Genomic DNA, 7,206 nt, shown 5'->3' with positions numbered 1-7,206 from the left:
ATCATTAGGTTCTATTACATAAAACCTATATGCCTTGGAATGTTCAGCATATCCAATGAATATGCAATCAATTCCACATTCTCCCAAATTTTTCTTCTTGGGCTCGATATGTTTTACAACTGCCCGACATCCCCAAACCCGAAAATAACTCAAACTCGGCTTTTTCTTGAACCAAAGTTCATACGGGACTATTTTGCTCCTTTTATTTAGAACCCTATTTAACAAATAGCAGGCCGTTAACATGGCCTCTCCCCAGAATCCTTCACTCAATCCTGAGTAAGACAACATCGAGTTTACCATTTCCTTTAAAACTCGATTTTTGCGTTCAGCAATGCCATTCTGTTGAGGTGTGTAAGGTGTCGTGGTATCATGAATGATACCCACTGATTGGAAGTATATGGGATCCATATATTCACCTCCCCTATCAGTCCTGAGACATTTAACCAGAATGCCTAATTGCAATTCCACCTCAGTTTTGTATATTTTGAATTTATCTAAGGCTTCATCCTTAGAGTGAAACAAATACACATAGCAAAACCGAGTGCAGTCATCAATAAAGGTGACTACATACTTTTTATTCCCTAAAGAAGGAGTGGAATGAAAATCACACAGGTCACTGTGTACAAGCTCCAAAACAGCTGAATTTCTAGTGACACTAGGAAAGGGCTGTTTTGTCACTTTTGTAAGCATGCATGTTTTACATTTATCATATGTCATATCAAATGCTGGAATTAATCCATCTTTTGACATCTCATGCATCCTTCTAAAGTTGACATGACCTAATCTTACATGCCAAAGCATAGATTTATCAACATCAGAAGCAAAAGATATAAATGCATAATTCTGAACAGATAATAATTTGTCAACAATATTCAAATGAAACATTCTATTATTTAAAAATCCAAAGCCAACAAACATTCCACCCTTAGACAAAACAAACTTATCCGTCTCAATAACTTGTTTAAAACCATCAGAATTCAAACAACTAGAGCTAACAAGATTCTTGCGAATCTTGGGAACAAACAAAACATCAAATAATCTAATTGTCTTTCCAGAAGTAAATTCAAGACACATGACACATAAAACACCAATAGGAATAAAAGAATCATCTCCTACTTTCAGCACCGAGCCATCTTCAAGCGGAGTTAATGTTTCAAACATCCGTTTATCCTTGCATACATGGTTCGTTGCTCCTGAGTCAATCCACCAAGGAACATCATCATCCTGCACATCGAATGATTCAGGGATAAATGAAACATAGTAAACATAATTTTGATTAGAATTATTAAAGTTAGTCAAAAATTGACCTCCTTTAACTTGGGCCGAAGACCCGTTTACTTTCCCATTGCCTCCACTGTTTCCAGCACCATTGTTGCCCAAATTCACACGGCAATCACGCTTGCAATGTCCAAATTGATTGCACCTCCAACAAACCAGATCCTTTCTCTTTTTGTTGGAGTTGCTTGGGAAATGTTCCTGCTTACGTTTGCCATGTCCTTTGTGGTTCTGGTTCCTTGGTTTGTTTTCAACCATATGAACCGAGCGCTGTCTAGGTTCAACTTTTCCTTTGGGTTTTTCAGATTTATCACTTTCCTTCGCACGAAGAGTTTCTTCAATTCGAATGTGACTAGCAAGTTGAACCAATGACAGTTCCCCCTTTTGATATTTCAAGTTATCTTTGAAGTCTTTCCTAGACGAAGGCAGTTTGTCAATGATAGTGGACACAACTATGGATTCATCCATATTCATTTTGTGCAGTTTAAACTGTCCATATATGCCAAGGAGCTCATTGTACTGTTCAGTGACAGACGTTGAATCTTTCATCTTATAATTATTAAAGTCACTAACCAGAAACTTCTTGCTAGAAGCATCCTCAATAATGTATTTCAGTTTAAGGGTATCCCACAACTCCTTGGCACACAAGCTTCACTATGGATATCAAATAAAGCTTCAGACATACCGTTCTGAATGTGACCTTTGCAAATGTAGTCATCATTGTCCCACTTCTGTCTCTTCCTTGTCTCTTCAGCCGTCTCAACAACACCTTCCTCAGGCTTTGTTGGTCTTGGAGTAGTCAGCACATATGCTGCTTTCAGAGTGGTCAACATGAAGTGCATCTTTTTTCTTCCAGTTCCTGAAATCGACACCTTAAAACTTCTCCAACTTGGAAAACTTCATGGTCATCTCGCGGATTGAGTCACCCATCTCCAGAAACAGGAAATATTAGTTCGAATGTTGGGAAAATTAGGGTTTGTGGTGGAGATCTGGAAACCAGCTTGGATCGTGATATCACTTTCCGAACTGATATTTCTACCCTATGCCTGGGCTACAAGAAATTTAGCCTAGGATAATCCAAGCGTACACCTACGTTTCTAGGCACAGAAAATGTAAGCTATTATGCTAAAGGGTTCAATGAATGTGTGATGAAAAACGAGAGCTCAAGAACGTCCCTCTTCTGGAAAGGAAGAGTTGTTTATATACTAAACACGATTAGGGTTTCATTAGGGTTGGGCCGTCATTACTTGCTTTGGAAGCAAGTAATATTAATCCGGATTAGGGTTACCAAAAATTAACGAGTTTCATTAGTTTTACCATAATCACCCGCAAGAAATTGAATTTTCCAACAGGACCCCGGCCAGGGGCTCTTCCCCTTGGACCCCGCTAGCGGAGCTGCCCCTAGACCCCGCCAAAGGGGCGCCACCCCTTTGCAACCCCGGACCCCGGGGGCGCTACCCCCAGACCCCCGACTAGTCATCGAACCGGCTTCTGACTCGATCTTATACATGCGTGCACTCCGCACAACCCCGTACATGTATTAGAATATAAATCATGAAGCCCCTTTGCTCACATGTTAGTTCCAGTTACTTAAAATGACATGGTGACACTAAAATCACCAATAATCCTCCCCCATTTTAGTGTAACCCTTGTACAAACATAACCTTATCAACAACAAACCAAACTAGTACATAATGAAAATATCGTAACGATTGAATTTCCACTTCGTATCATACAATTGCAAATACTCAAGAATCAGGGTGTTCTAAGAATTGAACCCGTGAACCTATTTGAATACCAGAAAGTAAAATACATACTAGTTTATTGAATTTCTAGCATAATACAACTTGACACTATTATAAAGTCGTGTGTCCCAGTTCTCTCACGATCGTATCAAGGTCAAGTCCACATCCTCTTGAAATGCGGCTACACTTCAAAATCACGTAGGTAACTCCTTTCCATGTATCTGCACATACATTTATCAAAGGAATTATTAAGAAGTTAAACTTCAACCTGGCTAACTTGCAAAATCGAACACATACCTGGGATGAATATTTCATGTGTTCCAATCTATAAGTATGAGCTTTCCACATTGAATTCAACTCCTAACATTATATTAGGAGGGAATTGGGTGTCTCATCATTATAGAATTAAATGGACTTTAATCCCATCCCGATCACAGACTTGTGCACTAAGTCTCTTGTCAGACCTTTAGTCAAGTGATCTGCCAAATTATGTTGCGATTTCACAAACTTAACCGAAATCACACCATTCATGAGTAGTTCTCTAATCATACTATGTTTAAAACCTAGGTGCCTAGACATGCCATTATAAACCTGGCTATATGCCTTAGCCAAAGCGGCAGCACTATCACAAAGGATAGAAATAGGTGTTATCAGTGTAGACCACAAAGGAATCTCATCGACTAAATTCCTTAGCCACTCTGCTTCTTTGCTAGCAGCTGCTAACGCAACAAACTCAGATTCCATTGTCGAGTTTGTAATGCAAGATTGCTTATTGGAAGCCCAAGAAATGGCACCTCCCCCAAGCAAGAATACCCAACCAGAAGTTGAGGAATGGTCCTCCATGTTGGTAATCCAACTTGCATCTGAATGACCTTCTAAAACCGAAGGACTCCTCAAGTAACTGAAACCATAATTCATGGTTCCCTTGAGATAGTTAAACACTCTATTCACTGCTTGCCAATGTTGAGCACTCGGATTTCTAGTGTACCTGCTCAACTTACCCACAACAAATGCAATATCAGGTCTGGTTCTTGTCATGATATACATCAAGCTACCAATAGCCTTAGAGTATTCTAACTATGAAATGAGAATACCATTATTTGGCATTAATTTCACACTTGGGTCTATAGTAGTACGCACAGGAGAACAATCGGTAAAATTAAACCGCTTGAGAATTTTCTCAATATAATGACTTTGAGTCATTACCAATCCTTTGTTCATCCTCTTAATTCTTATTCCAAGAATTACATCAGCCTCTCCTAAATCTTTCATTACAAACTTGGATGACAACGATTTCTTTATTTCATCCACTTGATTTTGGTCGGTGCCAAAAATCAACATGTCATCTACATATAAGCAAATGATCACTCCAGCTTTAGTAGCATCATCAAATCTACTATAAACACATTTGTCACATTGGTTTGTTTTGAAAGCAAAAGAAAAAAAATCACCTCATCAAATTTTTGATGCCACTGTTTAGGCGCTTGTTTCAGCCCATACAAAGATTTGACAAGTTTACAAACCATATGCTCTTTACCGGGCATAATGAAACCTTCTGGTTGTTTCATGTAAACTTCCTCGTCAAGATCACCATTTAAAAAGGCTGTTTTCACATCCATTTGGTGAATAACCAGATTGTGGATACTTGCCAAGGCAACCAACAATCTAATATTAGAAATACGTGCAACTGGAGCATACGTATCAAAATAGTCGATACCGGCTTTTTGTCTAAAACCTTGAATGACTAACCGGGCCTTGAATTTGTCAATGGTCTCACTAATATTCATTTTCTTTTTGAAAATCCATTTGCAACCAAGAGGTTTAGAACCCAGAGGCAATTCAGACAACACCAAGGTATTGTTCTCAAGAATTGATGACATTTCATCATCAATCGCTTCCTTCCAAAAGGCACTATCCCGAGACTCCATGGCCTCTTGATAAGTCTTAGGATCATCTTCAATACTATAGCAGTACGAGTATTCAAGATTAATTTCATCCCTTGAACCTTCCACCAAGTATAGTTGGAAGTCAGATCCGAAATTCTTAGCAATTTGGCCTCTTTTGCTTCTACAAATATCTTGTGGTTCTTGCACGACACCACCATCTTGACTTTCTGAATTTTGCACTTTATTAGCATCAAAAGTCAGATCCTTAGGCCTTGGAATCGATGAAAACATCATCTCATCAAAAATCACGTCCTGCGATTCGATAATAGTGTTAATTGAAACCGAATCATTAGGTTCTACTACATAAAATCTATATGCCTTGGAATGTTCAGCATATCCAATGAATATGCAATCAATTCCACGTTCTCCCAAATTTTTCATTTTGGGCTCGGTAAGTTTTACAACTGCCCGACATCCCCAAACCCGAAAATAACTCAAATTCGGCTTTTTCTTGAACCAAAGTTCATATGGGACTGTTTTGTTCCTTTTATTTGGAACCCTATTTAACAAATAGCAGGCCGTTAACATGGCCTCTCCCCAGAATCCTTCACTCAATCCCGAGTAAGACAACATCGAGTTTACCATTTCCTTTACAACTTGATTTTTGCGTTCAGCAATGCCATTCTGTTGAGGCATGTAGGGTGTCATGGTCTCATGAATGATACCCACTGATTGGAAGTATATGGGATCCATATATTCACCTCCCTTATCAGTCCTGAGACATTTAACCGGAATGCCCAATTGCAATTCCACCTCGGTTTTGTATATTTTGAATTTATGTAAGGCTTCATCCTTAGAGTGCAACAAATACACATAGCAAAATCGAGTGTAGTCATCAATAAAGGTGACTACATACTTTTTATTCCCTAAAGAAGGAGTGGAATGAAAATCACACAGGTCACTGTGTACAAGCTCCAAAACAGCTGAATTTCTGGTGACACTAGGAAAAGGCTGTTTTGTCACTTTTGTAAGCTTGCATGTTTTACATTTATCATATGTCATATCAAAGGCTGGAATTAATCCATCTTTTGACATCTCATGCATCCTTCTAAAGTTGACATGACCTAATCTTACATGCCAAAGCATAGATTTATCAACATCAGAAGCAAAAGATATAAATGCAGAATTCTGAACAGATAATAATTTGTCAACAATATTCAAATGAAACATTCTATTATTTAAAAATCCAAAGCCAACAAACATTCCACCCTTAGACAAAACAAACTTATCCGTCTCAATAACTTGTTTAAAACCATCAGAATTCTAACAACTAGAGCTAACAAGATTCTTGCGAATCTTGGGAACAAACAAAACATCAAATAATCTAATTGTCTTTCCAGAAGTAAATTCAAGACACATGACACATAAACCACAAATAGGAATAAAAGAATCATCTCCTACTTTCAGCACCGAGCCATCTTCAAGCGGAGTTAATGTTTCAAACATCCGTTTATCCTTGCATACATGGTTCGTTGCTCCGGAGTCGATCCACCCAGGAACATCATCATCCTGCACATAGAATGATTCAGGGATAAATGAAACATAGTAAACATAATTTTGATTAGAATTATTAAAGTTAGTCAAAAATTGACCTCCTTTAACTTGGGCCGAAGACCCGTTTACTTTCCCATTGCCTCCACTGTTTCCAGCACCATTGTTGCCCAAATTCACACGGCAATCACGCTTGCAATGTCCAGCTTGATTGCACCTCCAACAAACCAGATCCTTTCTCTTTTTGTTGGAGTTGCTTGGGAAATGTTCCTGCTTACGTTTGCCATGTCCTTTGTGGTTCTGGTTCCTTGGTTTGTTTTCAATCATATGAACCAAGGGCTGTCTAGGTTGAACTTTTCCTTTGGGTTTTTCAAACTTGTCACTTTCCTTCGCATGAAGAGATTCTTCAATTCGAATGTGACTAGCAAGTTGAACCAATGACAGTTCCTCCTTTTGATGTTTCAAGTTATGTTTGAAGTCTTTCCAAGACGGAGGCAGTTTGTCAATGATAGTGGACACAACTATGGATTCATCCATATTCATTTTGTGCAGTTTAAACTGTCCATATATGCCAAGGAGTTCATTGTACTGTTCAGTGACAGACCTTGAATCTTCCATCTTATAATTATTAAAGTCACTAACCAGAAACTTCTTGCTAGAAGCATCCTCAGTAATGTATTTCAGTTCAAGGGTATCCCACAACTCATTGGCACACAAGGCTTCACTATGGATATCAAATAAAGCTTCAG

The sequence above is a fragment of the Lactuca sativa genome, chromosome 2 (genome assembly GCF_002870075.4).
Source record: "Lactuca sativa cultivar Salinas chromosome 2, Lsat_Salinas_v11, whole genome shotgun sequence".
In the NCBI taxonomy this organism is placed as follows: domain Eukaryota; kingdom Viridiplantae; phylum Streptophyta; class Magnoliopsida; order Asterales; family Asteraceae; genus Lactuca; species Lactuca sativa.
Note: the sequence above shows the minus strand (reverse complement) of the source record.